The sequence below is a fragment of the Nicotiana tomentosiformis genome, chromosome 2, assembly GCF_000390325.3.
Source record: "Nicotiana tomentosiformis chromosome 2, ASM39032v3, whole genome shotgun sequence".
Taxonomy (NCBI): Eukaryota; Viridiplantae; Streptophyta; class Magnoliopsida; order Solanales; family Solanaceae; genus Nicotiana; species Nicotiana tomentosiformis.
Genome location: NC_090813.1, coordinates 83,821,163 through 83,848,243, shown reverse-complemented (window position 1 = coordinate 83,848,243; position 27,081 = coordinate 83,821,163). Strand labels below are relative to the sequence as shown.

General features: G+C 40.6%; 1 long non-coding RNA gene across 1 annotated transcript; it reads right to left on the bottom strand.

The window, feature by feature from the left end:
- LOC138906571 (uncharacterized) lies at positions 1-26,879 on the bottom strand. The gene is made up of 2 exons (XR_011414027.1): positions 26,767-26,879; positions 1-90 (listed from the first exon to the last, which is right to left on the bottom strand). It is a non-coding gene; the product is annotated as an uncharacterized lncRNA (long non-coding RNA).
- Positions 26,880-27,081: the final 202 nt, after the last annotated feature.

The window sequence follows — 27,081 nt, the reverse complement described above, 5'->3', positions numbered from 1 at the left end:
TGAAGAAATGCTATTTAAAACTTAGAATTTTGACACTTAACAATGATACAAGAGTAAAATGTTCCGCTTGTCAGGGTAGAAGAGTTGTAACTTAGGGGTATTTGGTATGAAGGAAAATGTTTTTCTGGAAAATGAATGGTGTTATCACTTATTTTCTCATGTTTGGTTGGTGAGTGGAAAATATTTTCCGAAAAATATTTTCTAGTATTTGGTTAGAGAGTAGAAAATCATTTCTTAGGAAAATAATTTTCTATGCTACTCTCCTCCTCTCCCCCCCCCCCCCTTCCAACAATTACATTTTTCTTCAAAAATTCAATTATTCTTCTAAAGAATTCACATAAACCCGAAGAAACTAATATGTTAAAATGAAAAAGAAAGTACTCTATCTACAACGTGAGAAGAAATTACTCTCAATAATATTTCTATAATATAACCTCTTGCAACATATAAGATTCAGGCTAACAACGATAAACGTCTCGTACACAGATAAAAGAGAAGAAATGTGAGCAACTCCATAATAACCATTCTCAATATAGGAGTACTCAAGAAGCAAGTAGACATGAGAAAAACCATCACAGAAGTTGTTTACTCTCGAAATTGGATAACAATTGAATTTGTTAGTGGGTCAAAAGATATGCGGATTAACATGATACAAAGCGATAAATTAGATTGCAATTGAAATAAATAACGATAAATTAACTGCAAACCACATGAATTGGATGATTTCAGCTTAGGAAAGCAAGCCACCCTTGAGTTGAATGCACTTTTATTGACACAAAGATACCAAAGAGTAAGAACTTAGAGAATGTATTGCTTATCAGTGTATGTTACCATGTATTCATGAATTGTGAGGCCCCCTTTATATATTAGAGAAACCTACTTTTTAGGTATGATTCTATTATTTCATAAAAGGTAAAAAGGTCCTTGATTTGTTGTCCATTAATTCTTTTTTCGTATATTCCGTGATTTCTGCCGTAATGTCCGATTAATTGCGAGAATTTCGGATAAGCTGGCAATATATTCCTTGAGGTCGTTATGACTGGGATTGGTTATGACTTCGGTAAACTCGAGGGCAAATCTGTTGGTGTCGATGACTAATTTTAGCAATGCTTTGGGTCCAATCTTAATTACCATATTTTGATCTTGGCTGATTGTGTTGGACGCAAGATCGAACTTTGAGCTCGACTTTTACCCGATTAAAGATATTTCGACCATGTCCTTAATTAGGGAGGTTGTAAGCTCGATCGAACATCGAGCCTGGTTTTACCCGTATACAGATAGTTCCCTCATTTTTCGGAGAGTAGATGACGAGAAACGATATGAGCCTCCGATTCTCACTTCGATATATCATGATGTAAGTGACAAAATCATGACGTAAAATCCCCTTATTTTTCGGAGAGTAAATGATGAGAAACGATATGAGCCTCTGATTCTCACTTCGATAAATCATGATGCCGAAATCATGATGTAAGTGATAAGAATAGTTGAAATGTTCCATCGGTCCAATTTTTAAGGCATTAAATGCATATCAGTCAACGGTCGGCCACTTCAGGATGCGAACCGCAGTTTGAGAAAACTATAAATACCCTTTCATCCATTCATTTAGAACTTTTACATTCAAACTTTTGCTCTTGTGCTTTAAGAAAACTTCACCACTCTCATCTTCTGGTTTTCTGAAAGCTTACATAAGTTGTTTGCTAATAATACCTCCTCTTTTATTCGCACTTTCCTTTCTCCTCTATTTAGAAGCAATGGCAAAGACTTTAAAATCTGTCTGTTGTTACTGAGGAACTGACACTGGAACCCCCTCTAAAGATGTTCGTCCCTATGAGGTGCCCAACCGGAGCCGATTTTAAGGTTGAGAAAACATCCTCGGTACCGGGTCGGTGCGATCCGGTCTCGAGTTACATATGTTCGGTCACCGACAATGTCCTTGCTAAGGCCAAGGAGGACTGCAACTGGGTCGATAAGCACGTGGTGGTTCCTACGCCCGAGGAAACGATCACCACCCACGTGGAGGGTTTTTTAAGTGTTTACACTTACCCTTTCATGTCGGGTCCTTTAGATCCAGTTATTATAGCCTTTTGCAAAAGGTATGAGGTGACTCTCGGGCAGATTCATCCTTCATTTTGGAGGATTGTAATTCTCCTTTGCTTCTTCGTGAGCAAACTCGAGGGGTGTCCCTTCACCATCAACCATCATATGCGCTTGTATAGTCCCCGACTCTATCGAGGGGGATTAATCAAGCTTGCACGTCGGGCTAGTAAGGCCCCATTCTCGAGCATCAACGAGGATCGGGACTGAGGCTGGTTGGGCCGATTCATTCGAGTGAAGACCTAGGATATAATCCCGGCCGAAGATATGCCATTTTCTGATAAATGGAACATGAAATGTAAGTATAACCTTGCCTTTAAGATTTCTTTTATTGCTTTTCCTTTTCCTCCCTTCTTATCGATATTTTGTGATGGTACAACTATTGCTCGGATGCCGAATGTAGCTCCTCGACTCAAGAAGTGGGTCGAGGGTATCGCAACACAAAGATCTTACTCCGAGCGCTCATGGCGTGAGCTTTCGAAGGGCCGATGGGAGGCCTATTATCATGATGAGGTTTTTTCTTTTAGTTACGTTCGACCTTACTTTCATGTCGTCGATTTCTAACTTGTTTTACTTTCCTTTTGCAGGTTTACCAAAAGATGTTGAAATGAGGCCTCCGCCCAGTGATGATGACATTTTCACTGAGCCCCCTGCTCTGAAGCATGATAAAGAGAAGAAAAGAAGAAAAGCTCCGAGCTCCGAAAAGAAGAAACCGAAGAGGCGGCTGGTGCGCACATCCAAATAAAGTATCAGCGCCCGAGAACTCCTATAGAACTCACTCCAACATTTGATGAATGAGTCCGAAGAAGAAGAAAACTCTGAATTGGTGACCCATATGAGAAGCGGTACCGAATTGCCTCAAACCAGGGAGGTCGATGAAGAGGCAGTGGCCAAGGCCTCCGAACTAGGGAGGGTCGAGGCCGTTTTGCCCCGAGCTGGGGAGGTTGACAAAGAGACCATGGTCGGTACTTCTCGGGCAGAAGATAATGTACCGAAGGACGCAGTTGGGGTGATAGATCTCTCCGGGTCGCCTTAATTTACTAATTTTATGAGAAACGGGGCTTAGACGCTGAAAGGTCACCTCAACGAGGGCCCCCAAAGAGAAGTAGATTCTTTTAACAACTTCTTTGATGGCTTGGATTCTACCGCCTCGAAGGACGTCATCTGGTTGGGTGACTTACTGGTACCAAAGAAGATACCGTCTCCGGGAGCTAGAGGTCTTCTTCAAGTCCAAAATTAGTAAACCAATTCCCAGCTTTGAGTGCATATCCTACCTTGGAAGCGGTCAATCATTATGTCCATTATGGAGGATGCACGAGTTCTCTCTGCCCCCGTGGGGATTTCCAGTTATCTTCGGTGCTTGGTGACTGAAGAGGATCAAGCCAAGATGAAAGAGGTGGAAGTCCCCTGCCTGTTCAACGAAGCTCAACATGCGTTAAATCGGGTAACTTCGAATGCCCCTCTATTATGTACTTAGATTAAGTAGTAAATAATCGTAACATTTTACTTTGTGCTTGCAGGCCTCGGTGCTTCATCACGAGACCTTTCTCCGATATCAAGAAGAGTTAAAACATCACGAGGTTAAGACTCGAGAGATTACTAAGAAAAGGGATGCTTACAAGCTTCTTAGTGAGAAACTCCAGGATGAGCTAAAAGTGGCTCGGAATAAGCATGCTGACCTGGTCGAGTAGGTAATAAGAGTTTTGAAGTTAGTGACGATGAGTCAGATACAGTGGCTAAAGATCCGAACTCGCAAATTCAAAAGAAACTTGACCAGATCGAGCAGCTCCAGGTGGAGATGGATACGGTCAAAGCTGAGGCCGAAGAATGGAAGAAAAACATGGATCGCCTGGCCTCAGAGAAGGAGACTGCCCGAGCACAGTTGGCTTCGGTTGAGGTCCAGTTTTGGCCTGCAAAGAAAATCTTGGTATAGACCAAAAAGATCGAGGAGCTCCAGTCTCAGCTTAACTCGGCTGTTTCCAGTCAAGAAAATCTGGCCAAGGAGCTTGAGGCGGCCAAGTCAGAGGTTGCTGTGGTCAGGGCCGAGACCGATGATAAGGTGGCTTAACATAAGGCCGATGCCGAGGTGGCTCAGGACCAAGCGAGAAATATGGTGAAGTATGCGAAGTGGCTATCCCAAAGGGAGGCCCTCGAGGGAGTCCATGCTCGGGATTTTGATTTATTGGCTGAAATCAAGAATGCCAAGATATACGAAGCCAAGACCAGGAAGCTGGCTTATCCCGAGGAGGAAGATTCCAAGGGGTCTGAAGATTCGGGTGCGTCCGATGGTGGCGAAGACCCCGTAGGCGATGATGTGGCCCCTGATGAAGACTAGGCCATTTGGGATCTTTTTAGGCGTTTTTGCCTTTTGTTTTTTTGTATCATCTTTTTTTTAGGCCATTCGGCCTTTGTAAATAATTTGTATCGGGGCTATTCAACTCTTGTAAAAAGAATTTAGATATATATAAGGCTTTTTCCCTTTTAAAACTTTTGAATTTTTCCTTTGCTTTTTTATTTGTATTCGCAAATATCGAAATGCCTACGTTTCCCCAAAGTAGTTTAGGTTTATAATTTGCCGAGGGTAGCCTTTAGAACAGGTTATGAAGTTTTTTTTGAAGGTCTTATTTTTGTTATAGGTCTCAGACGTCTCCAAACCGTGTTAATATGGCCGTAACCTTTTTAGATCGGGTGTCGCTCAGTGGTCTTGTTATCCCGAGTTATCCAGGCATGCCTAAGATAACAGTCCCTAAGTGGGGGTGGCTGTGGCCTTTGAAATTCGGGCGTTTCCTAATAGGTTTCTTGCCCCGAGGTATGATAGCTCGGACCACCCGAGATCATTTTTGGACGGCAGTCCCCGAATAAAAGTGATTGTTTTAACTCGGATTAAGATGACCCTTGGGCTCGATACCTTTAGGGGATCAGGTGTAGAAAATTCCTTGAGAAATGCAAGAAAAATGTTAAAGGACAAGATGTTAATGTGCAACGAAGAGAATGATGTTTATTCTTGTGCATAATAGTTGTATATGTATACATGTTTTGTGCTAGGGCTAGAGCGGTCTGTGTGGGCACGATTCATTTGACTGTTTGGCCATTGCAATAAATCCTATTGATCGAGACCCTTCAATCACGAAGTTTCTTTCCTGGCTAAAGTCTATATCCGAGGGTAATGCCACCCAGTATTCGTGGCTGACTGAAGAGAGGCCTCAAATGATGTTGTGATCATTGTCATCGGTTCGTAGCCGTCCTTCAACTCTAAGTTAGCACGATTTACTTGTTGCCTCATTAAAAACCTTGCCGGAAAACCCATTTGGGGCAAAATCGGTTCAAGGGAAAAAGAGTGCAATGCGTGCTTTCATACCTAGGAACCCGTAACGTCCTTTGTTGGTTACTTGCAAATGTTAGGTTAAAATGTAAATAAAAGAAAGAATGGGGTCGTACCTTAGTAGTAATATCGTTTTAAGTGAATTATATTCCAGTTGTTCGGTAATTGCTCGTCGTTCATTGTTCTGAGCTTGTAGGACCCTTTTCCGGTGATCTCGATAATTTGGTATGGTCCTTCCCAGTTCGTCCCTAATTTCCATTCGTTCGGGTTTCGAGTGGTTAGTATGACCTTTATTAGTACCAAGTCCCCGGTATTGAAGTGTCGAAGGTTGGCCCTTCGATTATAATATCTTTCGATCCGTTATTTTTGGGCGACCAACTAGACAAGGGCGGTTTCACGCCTTTCATCTAGTAGCTCCAAGCTCATACTCATAGCCTCATCGTTCAATTCCTTTATTGCATATAGGAATCTGATTCTTGGTTCTCCAACCTCGACCGGTATTAGAGATTCGGTGCCATAAACTAAGAAAAATGGGGTGGCCCCGGTACTGGACTTCGAGGTTGTACGGTATGCCCATAGGACCTCGGGTAGTATTTCCTTCCATCTTTCTTTGGTGTCGGTTAACCTTTTTTTAAGGCTTTTGAGTATGGTTTTGTTGGTAGATTCAGCTTGTCCATTCCCACCAGGGTGGATAGGGTGTCGATAGGATCCTTTTGATTTTATGGTCTTCAAGGAATTTGGTTACTTTGCTTCCGATGAATTGTTTCCCATTATCGCATACAATCTCGGCCGGCATTCCGAATCGCCATATGATGTGGTCCAAAATGAAATCGATGATTTCCTTCTCCCTGAACTTCTCGTATGCCTGGGCTTCCACCCATTTAGAAATATAGTCATTCATAAACAATACAAATCGAGCCTTACCGGGTGCCCATGGAAGGGGGACGACGATGTTCATTCCTCACTTCATTAACGGACATGGTGATAAAACCGAATGCAGCAGCTCCCCGGGTTGATGAATCATCGGAGCGTGTCTTTGGCATTCATCACATTGTCGAACGAACTTCTTTGCGTCTTTTTCCATGTCGAGCCAGTAGTAACCGGCTCTGACTATTTTTTGAACTAGCGATTCGGCGCCCGAATGATTTCCACAGGTACCTTCGTGGATTTCCTTCAAAACGTACTCAGTATCTCCCGGCCCTAGACATATTGCAAATGGGCCATTGAATGTTTTTCTGAATAGGGTTTCGTCTCTGGACAGGCTAAATCGGGTTGCCTTCGTACATAGGGCCCTCAAATTTTTTGGGTCATTCCACGTACTTATTCCTCTAGTCCCAATTTAGGCTCGTTGAGTTGATATCGACGTGGCCTTCTTCTACCACCGATCTCATAAGCTGTACGACTTCTCCCGAGTTGATCTCGTCATCTTTGACAGACCACCCCAAGTTAGCGAGGGCATCTGCCTCGCTGTTTTGATCCTGAGGTACATGTTGCAAAGTCCATTCTATGAACCGATGCAATGCCACCTATAACTTGTCCCAGTATCTTTGCATTCGTTCTTTCCTGACCTCAAATGTTCCATTGGCTTGATTTACTACAATGAGGGAGTCGCACTTGGCTTCGATCACTTCTGCCCCCAAGCTTTTGGCTAGTTCAAGGCATGCAATCATGGCCTCATATTCAGCCTCGTTGTTAGTCAATTTCCTAGCCTTAATAGATTACCTAATTATATTACATGTTGTTGGCTTTAGTACAATGCCAAGTCCGGACCCTTTTGCATTTGAGGCGTCGTCCGTAAAGAGGGTCCAGATTCCCGAGGAAGTTCCCAAGTTAACCAATAACTCTCTTTTGACCTCGGGTATTAGGGTCGGTGTAAAGTCGGCCATAAAGTTTGCCAAAAATTGAGACTTAATGGCGGTCTGAGGTCGGTAGTCAATAGTGTACCCACTTACTTCCACGACCCATTTGGCCAATCGGCCCGAGAGTTCGGGCTTGTGTATAACATTTCTCAGCGTGTAAGTAGTTACGACACATATGGGGTGACACTGGAAGTATGGTTTTAGCTTCCTAGAGGCGCTTAGCAAAGCGAGCGCCGGTTTTTCTAGGTGAGGGTACCTAGTTTCGGCCTCACCTAAGGTCCTACTAACATAATAAATTAAAAATTGCGTACCTTGCTCTTCCCAAACTAGGACTCTACTTACCGCTATCTCTGAGACCGCCAAATACAAGTACAGTTGTTCGCCTGTCTTTGGCATGTGAAGTAGCGGCGGGATCGATAAGTACCTCTTGAGCTCTTCCAAAGCTCGTTGGCATTCCGGAGTCCATGAGAAGTTATTCTTCTTTTTTAATAGTGCGAAAAATCAGTGGCTCTTGTCGGATGACATCGAAATAAATCGCCTCGGGGCGGCTATGCGCCCGGTTAGCCTTTGCACTACCTTTACGTTATCCACGACCGTGATATCTTCGATGGCTTTGATCTTGTCGGGGTTGATCTCGATTCCTCGGTTGGATACCAGGAACCCGATGAATTTACCTGATTTGATTCCGAATGCACATTTTTCTGGGTTCAGCTTCATATTGTACTTCTTTAATATGTTGAAGGTTTCCTGCAAAAGTTTTAAATGGTCCTCTACTCCAGGGACTTAACCAACATATCGTCAATATAAACCTCCATCGATTTTCCTATTTGTTCCTCAAACATCCGGTTTACTAAGCGTTGGTAAGCGGCACCGGCATTTTTTAATCCGAATGACATCACATTATAGCAGCATGTGCCGTACTTAGTGATGACAGAGGTTTTTTCTCGGTCATCCAGGTTCATCCGTATTTGGTTGTACCCGGAATAGGTGTCGAGAAAACTGAGGATATCGTGGTCGGCCATGGCATCGATCATGCGATCAATGTTGGGTAGAGGGAAGGAGTCCTTGGGACATGCTTTGTTCCGATCCTTAAAATCTATGCACATTCTTAATTTCTTCCCCTTGCTAGGGACTACCACTATGTTTGCTAACCAATCAGGGTATTTGACCTCCTGAATTGACCTTATTTTAAGGAGTATAGATACCTAGTCCTTGATGAAAGCATGTTTGACCTCGGACTGGGCCTCCTCTTCTGCTTGACCGATTGAATCTCGGGTCCAGGCTTAGCTTGTGAGTGATTATCTGTGGTGGGATCCCTGCCATATCAAGATGGGACCAAGCGAAACAATCTATTTTAGCTACAAGAAATTGAATAAGTTTTTTCTGAGCTCGGGAATTAACCTCGTACCCAGGTATACCTTCCGATCGGGTAGATGCTCGATCAATATGACCTGTTCCAGCTATTCAACCGTCGATTTGGTTGCATCGTAGTAATCGGGGATTATAAAAGATCGGGGAACCCAGTAATCATCGTCTTCATCAGTCCTCTGCTTATCTGGTTAGGCTGTGGCCGGTATCAGTTACTGCTATTTGGCCTTTTGTTTTGTACCCGAACTTGTTTCCTTCGATGTTGCGAGTGTCGATATTGGAATCACTTCTTCGACTACAAATATCTCTTTCGCGGCCCGTTGTTCCCCGTAGATTGTCTTAATCCCTCCCAGAGTTTGGAATTTTAATACTTGGAGAAGAGTTGAGGGCACTGCCCTCATGTTGTGGATCCATGGACTCCCGAGTATGATGTTGTACCTCATGTCTCCTTCGATCACATAAAACTTGGCCTTCTGTATGGTCCTGGTGGTATTGACGGGTAACGTTATCTCCCTCTTGATAGTTTCACATGCCATGTTGAATCCGTTTAGAACTCGTACTGCAGACATGATTTTGTCCTGTAGATCGAGATGTTCCACGACCCTAGACCGAATGATGTTGGCCGAGCTACCTGGATCAATTAACACACGTTTAACTCAAATTTTATTTATGATTACAAATATTATCAGTGCATCATTGTGAGGCTGTACGATCCCTTCTGCATCCTCGTCGTTGAAAGATAAAGTTCCTTCCGGTATGTAGTCTTGAGTTCGTTTCTCCCTAGTTATGGATACTTTGGTGCGTTTTAACATCGGCCAATGTGGGATATCGACTCCACCGATGATCATATTAATGATGTGTTGAGGTTCTTCTTGTTCTGTTTGTTTGTTAGAATACATGTTCCTAAAATGATCCTTGGCCCGGTCGCTCAAGAATTCTCGAAGGTGCCCATTGTTGAATAGTCGGGCTACTTTTTCTCTCATCTTTCGACAATATTCCATTTTATGACCGTGAGTTCCATGATATTTGCACATCTGGTTAGGATCCCTTTGAGTTGAATCAGATTGTAGAGGTCGAGGACATTTGGTATCTTTGATGCGCCCGATAGCCGACACAATGGCAGCAACATCGATATTAAAGTTGTATTCTGATAGCCTCGACGCTTCTTTAGGCCCGATGGACCTATCAAAGATGTTTTTGGTCATGAGCCCCCGATTGATTCGACCTCGATCATTTCTCATGGGGTTCCGCCCGGACCCACTGCTTCTCCGATCTCCATTATATGGCTGATACCGATCCCTATTTGGTCTTGGTTCACGATCGATGTCTCTCTTGACTCTGTCGAGGGTTCTAACGGGATAAACAGACTCCGAAGGGGCCCCGAGTTGATCATCTTCGACTCTGATTTTTGATAGATACTGGTTATGCACGTCGGCCCAGGAAACAACCGGGTATTCTATCATGTTCTGCTTCAGTTGCTGCAAAGCCACCTAGCTTCGAATTTTGAGTCCCTGAGTGAAATCTTGAAGAACCCAATCATCAGCGATCGGCGGCAGATCCATTCGTTCCATTTGAAAACAGGACACAAATTCCCTAAGCATCTCGTTATCCTTCTGTTTGACTTTGAAAAGTTCTGATTTCCTTGTTTCGACCTTGATGGCACCAACTTGTGCTTTTACGAAAGAGAATGCAAGCATAGCAAATAAGTCAATAGAATTAGAAGGTAAGTTGTGATACTATATCATAGTTCCCTTTGATAGGGTCTCCCCAAATTTTTTCAGTAGAACAGACTCAATCTCATCGTCTTCCAAGTCATTTCCTTTGATGGCACATGTATAAGAGGTTACATGCTCGTTTGGGTCGGTCATTCCGTTATACTTAGGTATTTCGGGCATATGAAATTTCTTGGGGGATCGGCTTCGGAGATGCGCTCGGAGGAAAAGGTTTTTGCACGAACTTCCTGGAATCCAGTCCTTTCAATATCGGAGGTGCTCCTCGGATTTGATCTACCCTGTAATTGTAGGTTTTCACCTTTTTGTTGTTTGCTTCAATTTTCTTTTTCCCTGATTTTATCTGCTATGTCAGCTCCTCGAGCATTTTTATAATCTCGGGGTTAGCACCCGATTCTTATTCATTTAACCTTTCTATGACCGGTTCATTTCTGCGGGTGACTTCACGGGGCGGATCGGGCTCAACCCTGCTCGGTTCCTGGCTTTAATTATGTAACTGATTTATCGCCGCCTATTGTAACTGCAGCATTTCAAAGATCATCTGTAGGTTGATCCCGTCTTCTTCAATGTTTTACGTGTTTCGTGTTGACGATCGGGCTCCACCACGGACGCTATTTTTGGGGTCGGTAGGCAAGTTTGCGTCGATGTCTATATGTGAATTAACATCAATCAGATCTACGATCGAAATTCCAACAGGATCAGCAGGCGGCACTTCGTTACCGGGTGCCATATTGTTATTTTCACCTTGATGATCGGACTCGTTGTCGATATGTAGGGGTGCTGATTGAGAGTTTGGCATTTTTAGCCTGAAATCAAAGACACTTCAAAGAGAAAGTGTAAAGTAGTGTGTGTTATGGAGATTTGTATCAAATAGCCACTATTATCCTTAGCCCCACAGTGGGTGCCAAACTGTTTACCCTCGAAATCAGATAACAATTGAATTTATTAGTGATTCAAAGGATATGCAGATTAACTTGATACAAAGCGATGAATTAGATTGTAATTGAAATAAATAATGATAAATTAACTGCAAACCACATGAATTGGATGATTTCAGCTTAGGAAAGCAAGCCACCCTTGAGTTGAATGCACTTATATTGACACAAAGATACCAAGGAGTAAGAACTTAGAGAATGTATTGCTTATCAGTGTATGTTATCATGTATTCATGAATTGTGACACCCCCTTTATATATGAGAGGAACCTACTTTTTAGATATTATTCTATTATTTCACAAAAGGTAAAAAGGTCATTGATTTGTTGACCGTTGGTTCCTTTTTTGGTATATTTAGTGATTTTCGTCGTAATGTCTGGTTAATTGCGGGAATTTCGGATAAGCTGGCAATATATTCCTTGAGACCATTATGACCAGGACCGATTATGACTTCGGTAAACTCGAGGGCAAATTTGGTGGTGTCGATGACTAATTTTACCAATGCTTTGGGTCCGATCTTAATTACCATATTTCGATCTTGGCTGATTGTGTTGGACGCAAGATCGAACTTCGAGCTCGAATTTTACCCGATTATGAATATTTTGACGATGGCCTTAATTAGCGAGGTTGGAAGCTCGATCGAACATTGAGCCCGATTTTACCTGTATACAGAAGTATTACAGACCATATTAGACTATGATGACCCAAAATGTCATCTTTAAATTTAATAAGTAATTCTATGTTTTAAGACCTCAAAAAGCACCATTTATCATTCCTCAACTTGCGTGCACAGTCCGTAAAATTTTACGGAAAATTTTCATGTGAAAAATGGATTAAAATGTGAAATAGAGCTTTAAATCTCAACTAAGTTGACTTTGGTCATATTTTTAGCAAACGGACCCGGATTAGTATTTTGACAGTTTCGGTAGCTCCGTATCGTGATTTGGGACTTGGAAGTATGCCCGGAATTTAATTTGAAGGTTCCTATCTCAAGTTATGACCATTTAACGGAACTAGCAATTTAAAGGCTAAAGACTTCCATGTTTGACCACAGGGTTGACTTTTTGATATCGGAGCCGGAATCCGATTCTGGAAATTTGAATAGCTCTGTTATGTCATTTAGGACTTGTGTGCCAAATTTGAAGTCATTCCGGATTCATTTAATATGTTTTGGCCCGAGATTTGCAAATGAAAAAGTTTAAAACTCAAAGTTCGAATCAGGGTGTGAATTGTAATTTCATCGTTGTTTGATATGATTTTTGACCCCGATTAAGTCCGTCTTATGTTACGAGACTTGTTGGTATATTCGGACGGGGTCCCAAGTACCCCGAGTGTGACTCGAATTGAAATCGGAACAAGAATTGGACTTAAGCAAAATCTGAATTTTTGCCTTCTGTTGTAATCGCACTTGCGGATTTTTGACCAGAGGTGCAATATTGCAAAAGCGAGCCTTCCATCGTAGAAGCGGCCTGGGCAGGCTGGGCAAAGGTTCGCAGGTGAAGAAACTTGCACGCATTCACGCGTCCGCAGAAGCGGACTAGGAAATCGCAGAAGCGGAAGGCAGCACAGGTGCGCATTTTTCCTCCGCAGGTGCGAGGCCTCGCTTGGCAGTCCCATTTCGCAGATGAGAGATTTTTCTCGCAGATGCGAGCTCACATGTGCGAGTCCAGACACTGCAGGTACGGAAAATGCCTGGGCAGTGTATATATCGAAGAGTCAGACATTTTTACTCATTTTGATCATTTTGAGCTCGGTTAAGGCGAATATTTGGGCGATTTTCACGGGAAAATATTGGGGGTAAGTGTTCCTTATCCTATATTGATTATATTTCATGATTCCATACTCGTTCATATCATGAATCCGTGAATTTATGGAAGAAAAATTAGATTTTTTAAAAATCTTCCAAAAACGAAAAAGTTAGATTTGAAGGTCTGTTTGACATCGGGATTGGATAATTTTTGTATGGTTGAACTCGTATCGGAACGAGCATTCGGATTTTGCGAGTTTTTCTAGGATTTGAGGTGTGGGTCCCACTGTAGAATATTTTAATGAATTTTGGATTTTTATCCGAAAAATTTGTAAATTCATATGGAATTAATTCCTATGATTAGTATTGAATATATCGAATTGTTTGTGAATAGATTTTAAGCTTTCGGAGACAAATTTAAAAGGAAAAGCTGTGGTTGAGTAATTGATTGGAATTTGTAAAGTGAGGTAAGTGTCGTGGTTAACCTAGGCTTGAGGGAATAGAACCCTCAAATTATTTGTTATGTGAATTACATTTGAACGACGTATAGGCGAGGTGACGAGTGTCTATACGTCGTCAAATTAATTGTTTGCCTGCTTACTTGAAAAATTATTAATTATTTTAAATCATGAATTAATTATTATAATAATTATTTCTCTCATATTCTTTGTCAAATATTAATTCTTGAATTCCTGCATTAATTGTTACATGCTATTTGAATTATGTGCCTTAATTGTTATTTGACATTTATTATATTAAATATTAAACTGCATATTTTCTCTCTGATTTCCATAATAATTTGCTATTTGCCTTTGTTTGTTTCATAATAAAATCATAATTATTGTATGCTTGTTGTCTTATAATTTTATATTAATTGTTACATTTATTGGGGAAATTTCTTGTATAAGAATTGATAAATGAATATGTTGGAGGAGAGGGTTGCACGCCGCAACAGAATTGATTATAATGAATATATTGGAGGATCGGGTTGCACGACGCAACATAATTAATTATAATGAATATATTGGAGGATCGGGTTGCACGCCGCAACAGACTTATTTAAAAGTCGACATACATATATATATATATATATATATATATATATATATATATATATATATATATATATATATATATATATATATATATATTGGGAGATCGGGTTGCACGTCGCAATAGACTTGATTAAAATGAATATATTGGAGGAGCGGGTTGCACGCCGCAACAGAACTGAATGTGAATATATTATGAGAGCGGGTTACACGCTGCAATAGAATTGAATGTGAATATATTGTGAGAGCGGGTTGTACGTTGCAACAGAATTGATGAAAATGATAACTGGTTATGACTGTTGAGTTGGCTTCAATTATTATAAATGAGTTACCTGATTTATTTCTATTATTGTTGTTGTTACTAATATTGCGTACAGGTAATGTAAGTGACCCGCCTTAGCCTCGTCACTACTTCGTCGAGGTTAGGCTCAGCACTTACCGGTATATGGGGTCGGTTGTACTGATACTACACTCTGCACTTGTTGTGCAGATTTCGGAGTTGGTCCTAGCGGTGTGCCATAGACTTGCTCGGATTTCAACCACTCGGAGAAGACTTGTGATATAACTGCATGACATCCGCAGTTCTGAAGTCCCCGTCTATTTTACTCTAGCCGTGTGTTTATTTTCAGACAACTTTATTTTATTCAGACCTTTAATTGTATTTATTCTAGAAGCTCATGCGCTTGTGATTCCGATTCTGAGATGGTATTTAGACACAATTATTTTTATGGATTATTCACTATATTTTAGACTTTACTTCCGTATTTGTTCTTTGTTATTAACAAATTTAAAAATTGTTTTAAAAATGGATAATATTATTCTAACGTTGGCTTGCCTAGCAAGTGAAATGTTAGGCGCCATTACGGTCCGAAGGAGGGAATTTCGGGTCGTGACAGTTGGTATCAGAACACTAGGTTACATAGGTCTCACGAGTCACGAGCAAGCTTAGTAGAGTCTGAAGTATCGGTACGGAGACGTCTGTACTTATCTCTCAGAGGCTATGAGGTTTAGGAACAATATCACTTCTTTCTTATTCTGTCGCGCGATTTTATTCTATCATCGATGATTGAACCATTATACTCTTATTCTCTCGCAGATGGTGAGAACACGTAATACCTCTACCGATGGTCAGGGATCAGAATCCCCGGTGGCAATTATGGCCAGAGGTAGAGGTCGAGGCCGAGGTCGTGCTAGAGGCCGAGGTAGAGCTCACTCCAGAGCTCGAGCAGCTGCACCTATTGAAGAACCTCAGGTGGACCTTCAGGAGGAGGTTCCTGTTCAAAATATACCAGTTAAACTAGTTCAGGTCCCGGAGGAATTCATAGCCACTCCAGTACTTCAGGACGCTCTAGTCCGTTTGGTAAGTCTTATGGAGGGCGTGCCCCAGAATGGTACATTTCCATTGGCACCAGTCATCTCACAGGCTGGGGGGGAGCACAAACTCCCACTACTCCCACTCCGGAGCAGATGGCTCCCCAGAATTAGGCTTCAGTAGCCCCGCCAGTTGGGGTAGTTCAGCCAATTATTGCGGCACAGATCGGTGATAGGCCCGCCATTTCTTTTGAGGCCTTATTGAGACTAGATAAGTTTACCAAGCTCTTTCCAGTTCACTTCAGTGGTACACCTTCTGAGGACCCATATGATTATCTTGAACGCTACCATGAGGTGCTGCGGAACATGGGTATAGTTGAGACCAATGGGGTTGATTTTGTTGTATTTTATATGACGGGTTCTGCCAAGAGGTGGTGGAGAGATTATACATTGACCCGACCAGTCGGATCGCCTGCACTTACATGGGAGTAGTTCTCTCAGCTATTTCTGGAAAAGTTTCTCCCTATCACACCGAGAGAGGAGTTCCGCAAGCAATTTGAGCGTCTACAGCAAGGCAGTATGACTGTTACTCAGTATGAGTCCCGTTTTGTGGATTTGGCCTGTCATGATCTCCTTTTACTACCTACGGAGGGAGAGAGAGAGAGTGAGGAGGTTTATTGAGGGACTCACTCACCCTATCAGACTTCAGATGGCCAAGTAGACCGGAAGTAAGATTTCTTTTCATGCGATTGCTAATGTCGCAAGGAGGATCGAGATGGTTCTTACACAGGGGAGAGGTCAGAGGTCCGATAAGAGGCCTCTTCAGTTCGGTGGTTTCAGTGGTGCTTCGTCTGGAGGCAGAGGTAATTTTAGTAGGGGTCAGGTAGCTAGAGGGGGAGGTCAGGACATTAGATGTGGAGGTCAGACCATTAGAGGTGGAGGTTAGACCGTTAGAGGTGGAGGCCAGCCAGTTAGAGGTCGTCCCAGAGACGCAATTCAGAGTGGTAGGGCCCAACCCCGATTTTATGCTTTTCCAGCTAGGCCTGAGGCCGAGTCATCTGATGTTGTGATCACATGTATTATTCCAGTTTGCCATAGAGATGCTTCAGTTCTATTTGATCCAGAATCTACTTATTCCTATGTGTCCTCCTATTTTGCTTCATATTTGGTTGTGCCTTATGATTCTCTGAGTGCTTCTGTATGTGTATCTACACCGGTGGGAGACTTTGTTGTAGTAGATCATGTCTATCATTCGTGTGTGGTTACTATTGGTAATCGTGAGACTAGTGTGGATCTTCTACTTCTTGATATGGTAGATTTTGATGTCATCTTGGGTATAGATTGGCTGTCCCCTTATCATGCTATATTGGATTGTCATGCCAAGACAGTGACCCTAGCTATGCCGGGGGTTACCTCGGTTAGAGTGGAAAGGAACTCCTGGTCATTCTGCCAACAAGGTTATTTCTTATACAAAAGTTCGGCGTATGGTAGAGAAAGGGTGTCTAGCCTATTTGGCTTATATTCGCGATCCCAATGCAGATGCTCCTTCTATGGACTCAGTACTAGTTGTTCGTGAATTTACAGAAGTATTTCCTGCATATTTGCCAGGGATGCCACCCGACAGAGATATTGACTTCTGTATTGATTTGGCTCTGGGCACTCAGCCCATTTCTATTCCACCATACTATATGGCCCCGCCAAAGTTGAAAGAATTGAAAGAGCAGTTACAAGACTTGCTTGATCAAGGATTCATTAGACCCAGTGTCTCGCCATGGGGTGCACCAGTATTATTTGTAAAGAAGAAAGATGGCTCTATGCGGATGTGTATAGATTATCGGTAGTTGAACAAATCCACTATCAAAAACAAATATCCACTGCCAAGAATTGATGACTTATTTGATTAGTTTCAGGTTGCAAGGTATTTTCGAAGATCGACTTGAGGTCTGGTTACCATCAGTTGAATATTAGGGCATCTGATGTCCCTAAAATAGCTTTTCGAACTCGGTATGGGCATTACGAATTCCTAGTGATGTCAATTGGGTTGACAAATGCCCCTGCAGCATTTATAGATTTGATGAATCGGGTATTCAAGCCTTATTTGGATTCTTTTGTGGTTGTATTCATTGATGGTATCTTGATTTACTCCAGTAGTCGAGAGGAACATGAGCAACATTTTCGAAGTATGCTTCACACCTTGAAGAATAATCAGTTATATGCCAAGTTTTCAAAATGTGAGTTTTGGTTAGACTCAATTGCCTTTTTGCGGCATGTTGTATTGGTAGAAGGCATAAAGGTGGATATTAAGAAGATTGAGGCTGTTCAGAATTGGCCTAGACCTATTTCAGTTACAGAGATCCGGAGTTTCCTGGGTTTAGCAGGTTATTATCGTTGGTTCGTGGAAGGGTTTTCATCTATAGCAAGCTCATTGACCAGATTGACCCAGAAAGGTGTCCCATTCAGATGGTCAAACGAGTGTGAGTTAAGATTTCAAAAGCTCAAGACCGCTTTGACTACGACGTCAATGTTGGTATTACCCACAGGTTCGGGATCGTATACGGTATACTGTGACGCATCTCACATTGGGCTTGCTGCAGTATTAATGCAAGATGGCAAGGTAATTGCATATGTATCGCGGCAGTTGAAAGTTCACGAGAAGAATTATCTTGTTCATGACTTAGAATTGGCAGCCATTGTTCATGTGCTGAAGATTTGGAGGCATTACCTCTACGATGTCTCGTGTGAGGTATTTACTGATCATCATAGCCTTCAACATCTGTTCAAACAAAAGGATCTTAATTTGAGGCAGAGAAGATGGTTGGGGTTGTTGAAAGACTATGATATCACCATTTTGTATCACCCTAGAAAGGTCAATGTGGTGGCCGATGCTTTGAGTAGAAAGGCTGTGAGTGTGGGCAGTCTTGCGTATATTACGGTTGGTGAGAGGCTATTAGCTGCAAATGTTCAGACTTTGGCTAATCAGTTCGTGAGGTTAGATGTTTCAGAACCCAGTCGGGTTCTAGCTTGCACAGTCGCTCGGTCTTCTTTATATGAGCGCATCAGAGAGAGGCAGTATGATGATCCTCATTTACTTGTCCTTAAGGACACGGTGCAGCACGATGATGCCAAATAGGTTGCTGTGGGGGAAGATGGGGTTCTGTGAATGCAGGGTCGTATTTGTGTGCCTAATATGGATGGGCTTCGTGAATTAATTCTTGAAGAAGCACACAGTTCCAGGTATTCTATTCATCCAGGTACCGCCAAAATGTATCAAGATTTGCGGCAACATTATTGGTGGAGGAGAATGAAAAAGGATATAGTTGCATATGTAGCTCGGTGTATGAATTGTCAGCAAGTTAAGTACGAGCATCAGAGACCTGGTGGTTTGATTCAGAAATTAGAAATTCCTGAGTGGAAGTGGGAGCGTATCACTATGGATTTTGTTGTTAGGCTCCCACGGACTCAGAGAAAATTTGACGCAGTTTGGGTCATTACGGACAGGTTGACCAAGTCAGCACATTTCATTCCAGTGGTAGTTACCTATTCTTCAGAGAGATTAGCTGAAATTTACATTCGTGAGATTGTCCGCATTCACGGTGTGCCCGTGCCTATTATTTCAAATCGAGGTACACAATTTACCTCACATTTCTGGAGGGTTGCATAGCGTGAGTTAGGCGCACGGGTGGAGTTGAGTACAACATTTCATCCATAGACAGATGGACAGTCAGAGCGCACTATTCAGATATTGGAAGATATGCTCCGCTCTTGTGTTATAGACTTTGGAGGTTCTTGGGATCATTTTTTGCCACTTGCGGAGTTTGGTTATAATAATAGCTACCAGTCAGGAATTCAGATGGCTCCATATGAGGCATTATACGGAAGGCGATGCCGATCGCCAGTTGGTTGGTTTGAACCGGGAGAGGCTCGGTTGTTGGTAGGGGTGGGCGTTCGGTCGGTTCGGTTCGGTTTTAAGAAATTCGGTTCGGTTATTTGGTTTTCGGTTTTGTAAAAGTAGTAACCGAAACCGAACTGAAATAAGTTCGGTTCAGTTCGGTTTTTTAATTTCGGTTCAATTTTCGGTTTGAACATTATCATATTGGGCTCTCTCTATATAATAATTGGACTGACGAATTTGTTGGTTTTGTTTCAAAATTTCGGTAAATTAGACTAAAACCAACCGAAAATTTGTTGGTTTGCTAATAATTCAATTTTTTGATTAACCGAACCAAATAAATTAATAACCGAAAATCGAACCGAAAAACTGAAATTTTAAAATTTTAAACCAAAACCAAAATAAAAATATTTTCGGTTTGATCGGTGTTTTCGGTTCAGACCGAAATATGCCCACCCCTAGTTGTTGGGTATCGATTTGGTACAGGATGCCTTGGATAAGGTCAAGATTATTCAGGATCGACTTCGCATAGCTCAGTCTAGGCAAAAGAGTTATGCCGACCGTAAAGTTCGTGATATTGCATTCATAGTTGGAGAAAGAATATTTCTCCGGGTTTCACCTATGAAAGGTGTAATGAGGTTCGGAAAGAAGGGCAAGTTGAGCCCTAGGTATATCGGACCCTTTAAAATTCTTGAAAGGGTGGGTGAAGTAGGCTACAAACTTGCATTACCACCTAGTTTATCAATGGTTCATCCGATGTTCCATGTGTCTATGCTCCAAAAATATCATGGTGATCCGTCCCATGTGTTAGATTTCAGCTCAGTTCAATTGGACAAAGATTTGACTTACGAGGAGGAGCCAGTGGCTATTCTAGCTCGGCAGGCCGGACAGTTGAGGTCTAAGAGTTATCCTTCAGTTCGGGTGCAATGGAGAGGTCAACCGGTAGAGGCATCTACATGGGTGTTCGAGTCGGATATGCGGAGTAAATATCCATATTTATTCACCAACTCAGGTACTTTTTTCTAACTCCGTTCGAGGACGAACGTTTATTTTAGAGGTGGAGAATGTGATGACCCAAAATGTCATTTTTAAAATTTAATAAGTAATTATGTATTCTAAGACCTCAAAAAGCACCATTTATCATTCCTCAACTTGCGTGCGCAGTCCGTAAAATTTTCCGAAAAGTTTTCATGTGAAAATGGATTAAAATGTGAAATAGAGCTTTAAAACTCAATTGAGTTGACTTTGGTCAATATTTTTAGCAAATGGACCCGGATTAATATTTTGATAGTTTTGGTAGCTCCGTATCGTGATTTGGGACTTGGACATATGCCCGGAATTTAATTTGGAGGTTCCTAGCTCAAGTTATGACCATTTAGTGGAATTAGCAATTTAAAGGCTAAAGACTTCCAAGTTTGACCACGGGGTTGACTTTTTGATATCAGAGCCGAAATCCGATTCTGGAAATTTGAATAGCTCTGTTATGTCATTTAGGACTTGTGTGCCAAATTTGAAGTCATTCCGGATTCATTTAATATGTTTTGGCACGAGATTTGCAAATAAAAAAGTTTAAAACTCAAAGTTCGAATCAGGGTGTGAATTGTAATTTCATCGTTGTTTGACGTGATTTTTGACCCCGAGTAAGTCCGTATTATGTTACGAGACTTGTTGGTATATTTGGATGGGGTCCCAAGTACCCCGAGTGTGACTCGAATCGAAATCGGAACAAGAATTGGACTTAAGCAAAATCTGAATTTTTGCCTTCTGTTGTAATCGCACTTGCGGATTTTTGACCACAGGTGCGATATCGCAAAAGCGAGCCTTCCATCGTAGAAGTGGCTTGGGCAGGCTGGGCAAAGGTCCGCAAGTGAGGAAACTTGCACGCATTCGCGCGTCCGCAGAAGCGGACTTAGAAATCGCAGAAGCGGAAGGCAGCGCAGGAGCGTATTTTTTCTCCGCAGGTGCGAGGCCTCGCTTGGCAGCCCCATTTCGCATATGCGAGATTTTTCTCGCTGATGTGAGCTCGCATGTGCGAGTCCAGGCACTGCAGGTACGGAAAATACCTGGGCAGTGTATATATCGAAGAGTCCGATATTTTTACTCATTTTGGTCATTTTGAGCTCGGTTAAGGCGAATATTTGGGCAATTTTCACTGAAAAATATTAGGGGTAAGTGTTCCTTATCCTATATTGATTATATTTTATGATTCCATACTCATTCATATCATGAATCCGTGAATTTATGGAAGAAAAATCGGTTTTTTTTAAAATCTTCCAAAAATGAAAAATTTAGATTTGAAGGCCCATTTGACATCAGAATTGGATAATTTTTGTATGGTTGAACTCGTAGCGGAACAGGCGTTTGGATTTCACGAGTTTTTCCGTGATTTGAGAGGTGGGTCCTACTGTCGAATATTTTAATGAATTTCGGATTTTTATCCGAAAAATTTATAAATTCATATGGAATTAATTCCTATGATTAGTATTGAATATATTAAATTGTTTGTGAATAGATTTGAAGCTTTCGGAGATAAATTTAAAAGGAAAAGCTGTAGTTGAGTAATTGATTGGAATTTGCAAAGCGAGGTAAGTGTCGTGGTTAACCTTGACTTGAGGGTATAGAACCCTCAAATTATTTGTTATGTGAATTGAATGTGAACGGCGTATAAGCGAGGTGACGAGTGTCTATACATCGTCAAATTAATTGTTCGCCTGCTTACTTGAAAAATCATAAATTATTTTAAATCATGAATTCATTATTATAATAATTATTTCTCTCCTATTCTTTGTCAAATATTAATTCTCGAATTCCTGCATTAATTGTTACATGCTATTTGAATTATGTGCCTTAATTGTTATTTGACATTTAGCATATTAAATATTAAACTACATATTTTCTCTCTGATTTTCATAATAATGTGTTATTTGCCTTTGTTTGTTTCATAATAAAATCATAATTATTGTATGATTGTTATCTTATAATTTTATATTAATTGTTACATTTATTGGAAAAATTTCTTCTATAAGATTGGTAAATGAATATATTGGAGGATCGGGTTGCACACCGCAACAGAATTAATTATAATGTATATATTGGAGGATAAGGTTGCACGCCGCAACAGACTTATTTAAAAGTCGATATACATATATATATATTGGGGTATCGGGTTGCACGCCGCAACAGACTTGACTAAAATGAATATATTGGAGGAGCGGGTTGCACGCCGCAACAGAACTGAATGTGAATATATTGTGAGAGCGGGTTACACGCTGCAATAGAATTGAATGTGAATATATTGTGAGAGCGGGTTGTACGCTGCAACAGAATTGATGGAAATGATAATTGGTTATGACTGCTGAGTTGACTTCAATTATTATAAATGAGTTACCTGATTTATTTCTATTATTGTTGTTGTTACTAATATTGCGTACAGGTAATGTAAGTGACCCGCCTTAGCCTCGTCACTACTTCGTCGAGGTTAGGCTCAACACTTACCGGTACATTGGGTCAGTTGTACTGATACTACACTCTACACTTCTTGTGCAGATTTCGGAGTTGGTCCCAGCGGCGTGCCATAGACTTGCTAGGATTTCAGCTACTCGGAGGAGACTGGAGGTATAACTGCATGGCGTCCGCAGTTCTGAAGTCCCCGTTTATTTTACTCTAGCCGTGTGTTTATTTTCAGACAGCTTTATTTTATTCAGACCTTTAATTGTATTTATTCTAGAAGCTAGTGCACTTGTGACACCAATTCTGGGATGGTATTTAGACACCGTTATTTTTATGGATTATTCACTATATTTTAGACTTTACTTCTACATTTGTTCTTTGTTATTAACAAATTTAAAAATTATTTTAAAAATGGATAATATTATTCTAACATTGGCTTGCCTAGCAAGTGAAATGTTAGGCGCCATCACGGTCCGAATGAGAGAATTTCGGGTCGTGACATAGACAAGCAACAAAATATTTTCCTATAACAATTGCTTCTTATTCCATCTTTGTTCTTCCAACCCCATTTGTATATTTTAGTATTGTCGCTTGAATCTTTCCAGCCAAACCTTGCGGAGATTCTGATTTTTTGCTATGAATGCCTTAGCTAACATATCACCTTGCACGCAAATAATCAAAAGTTTCACCTAAGAACTCTTCTTCATAACCTTTTGTTGCCATAATTTCTTCGTACAATATTGTCACATCTAATCGACTATCAGCTATCTTACTAATTGCCGCTGCCACTTCTCCAAATTTTGTTGATATATCACCGACCACATCTTGCACATCAGAAGAACAACTTCGTTTACGACTTGCTTTGACTTGAGAAGTTTCACTTACTACGTCTTGCACAGCTTTTTCCTTTGATGGCCCTTCAATGTCATTATCATTACCTTTCTCCAAACTACAATCCAAGCCGATATCATCAAACGACATAGTACAATTACCCCTACCTCGATCATTCCCACACAAGAGGAACATTTCTTCAAACATTTCAATCTTTTTGTTAATGAACTTCTCATGAGTAGGATGAGCCTACAATACAACGACAAAGCAAAAAGTATAAGAGACGGGACAAGCAAGACAGTAACAGACAACCACCAATATAGCAGTTAATCCAGCTAAACAGATAGCAAACAGGACAAGCTAGGCAAATGGACTACTTCACATGGTAGGAAAAATGTATAAAACCAGAATGACAGACACCATAAATATAGAACTCCAAAATTATTACCTTTAAATATAAACATGAATAAACATGAATAGTTATTCTTTCCAATGAGAAATCATTCTTGATACCACTTCGCAAAGGGACATCACAATCAACTTGGTACGTGATCACAATCAACTCAAACTCTTCTCACTACTATCTACTGTTAATACTATAATATCTCAACAACAAATGCAGTTCCAGAAGAGCTAAGAAAAAGTGATCGCCTTGACTTTTTTAATAATAGAGAAATTTGTCTAGGGCCAACCCTTAGGATCAACCCATAGGACTAACCACTACTATCGTAACTCAATCTTTGCCGCTTGAATGCCTTGTTAATATGAGCAAAAAAGTGTTTATATATAAAATTCTTACAAGCAAGAAGTTCCTGTACAAAGACCATATATTTACTGCCCAATGAAACATAAGGAAACAAAGAATCTACATCCATTAATCAAATTTATAATGTAAATTCCAACGTAACAAAATAATCAAATCCAATGCAAGGCTATGTAACCCAACAAACAGATACATTTATTAGGATTAAAAATGTTACTCTTTATTCTTATCAAGCTAACAAGAAGTTACTATCAGATTAAAGGAAAAAATTACAAAATGGATAAAACAAAATAATAGTAGTAGTAAGTTCCCATTGGTTGTGTTCTCGGGCAATGTGTTAGCTTTCTCAGTATACTGCTCGAACTCCTCCTGAAGGCGCAAATACATGAAACATTAGCAATTTGTTGGGTAACAGTAGATACAAATTGCCTTTTCACATAAGACACACTGTAGATAGGGTTCTAAATGGCACCATCATCACAAACACAAATTGCCTTTTCTCAGCATATTTATTTTTTTCTTTTTATGAACTACTTTAGGTTGAATAAGATACCTTGCCGGACTTGAAACCCCCGTGGTCTCTCCAATGCATCATTTAATATGCGCGAGTCATGAGCAGATCCTTCCCAACCAGCAAACACATATGTGAACTTCAAATTAAAGCTGATAGCAGCCAAGATATTTTTTGTTGTTGTGCCTTTGCGGCCACGATACCTATTTTGGTGTTCGATAGGAACAAATGCAAGCACATGTGTGCCATCTATTGCTCATACACGGTCATATATGTACAACTAAAGTTAATAATATATACTGATGTTCAAAATTAATTAAAAACTTAATATTTAATATGTTACTCACAACAAACCAAGGGTAATAACGATGGTTGTTCCTTTCTCCGACCAGATAGTATCATTCGGTGATTTCACAAGGGTTGGATGGAGCTTCAAAATTGCTTGAAGTACAGTTTGGAAGAATCGATGAATAAATTCAATCGACCTATAAAAATGCGACCCTATCTTGCGAAACCGTTCATTAAAACCAACAATTTCTAAGAAAATTAGTACTTGTTCTTGCACAGACATATTTTTGGTTGATCTCAAGAAATTATTTCTTCTAAGAGAATTACACAATTCAAAAAATACAGCCGACTCTCATTCTTATCTGACCTACACAATGAACATTACTTCCATTCAAAATACTATTCATATAAAATTCCCTCTCCTGGTCCTTATTGGTATAAGGTGCTCTAGGAATGTTACTTTGATTTTCGTAGGCTAAAATAATTATAGCCCCACCAGCTAAGACAGATGCGGCTGCCGCTCCAACTATTGCATCATCTTCGTCGTTCTCAATCGAATCCATCCGTTGCAACCCAACTTTAGAACTTCTACTCATAAAAATGGATGGATTAAAACATTAAAGAGCCTAAAAGAAATCGAACTTGGAACTAGTAAATCACTCAAACAGCCCAAAGATATAAGAATCTGTAGATTTCTTGTTTCTAGTATATTGTCCATACGAATCTTTTACTTTCATTGGTGTTTAGTTATTAACTAAAGAATTGCAACCAACTTAATACACATCATACAATCCTTTGGAGAAGATTAGGATTAATGTGGGATTAAAGCTGTCACTGAAGAAAAAGTACTACAAAATATGAAAAGAGTGGATTAAAAGTATGTAACTGTCTCTTCAAGAAAAAAGAATAAGTACCAAAGCCAATTTGCATTTGTACCATTAGTACGAGCAACAAATGCTAAAAATGGTACTACATATTAGAAAATTTAATTTTCCTACACACTATAGAGCAACCTTTCTTTGTTATTATTAGAAATCATAAGAAAAATGGAGGAATTTTTTTTAACTTCTAACATTTACAAGGGTTATACCAGAAGTAGAGAGATCGACAAATCAGAACACAAAAGCACAATCAAAGATCATAAAGCATTTAGAAAAATAAAGATGAAACAACAGAAAACAAAAAACAAAAAAAACTGCATTGCAAAGCATCGACGACAAATACAGTGTTGTTGCCGGAAAACGGTAGATTAGTGCTGCAGCGAGCGGAGAACGAAGTAAAGCTTCGCCAAAACCCTAGATTGGCGCGATGACAGAGGATCTTAAAACCCGAGACTGAAGAGAGAGAAATCGGAGTGAAGCGAGATCGAGAGAAGGGAGAGAAATGAATCGACTGATTTGGGATTGGGAAACAACGGGGGGGGGGGGGGGGGGAGGGGGAGACGCGCGTTTTGTTTTCAGGAAAAAAATTTCCCTTCAAATTTTAGGGAAAATATTTTCCCCCAATTAAAGAAAAATATGTTGGTAGGGAAAATGATTTCCAAACTATTTATGTCAACCAAACATGGGAAAATGGTAAAACATTTTCAGAAAATGTTTTCGTCCCTACCAAACACACCCTTAGTCACCAGATAGTATATTCCTGACTATTAGGCTGCTGTCCAAGCAAGGAAAGGGTTTCCAATCAACAACAAAGGCCACAAATGTGCTTTACAACTCCCATTATGTTATTACCTCTTCAGAACTGCAGCACCAGAGCAGGAGAGTTTCATTTAATATAAATGCCAACATTTGCAGAATGGACAGAGACTAACTCAATGGAGGCCAAACTAACTACATAATTCATGTACATCCTATATCTACTGAGATCAGTGCCCCAGTGCTAATTCTAAAAGATACTTCCAGAGGAAGGTGAAAGGGGAAATACACATAT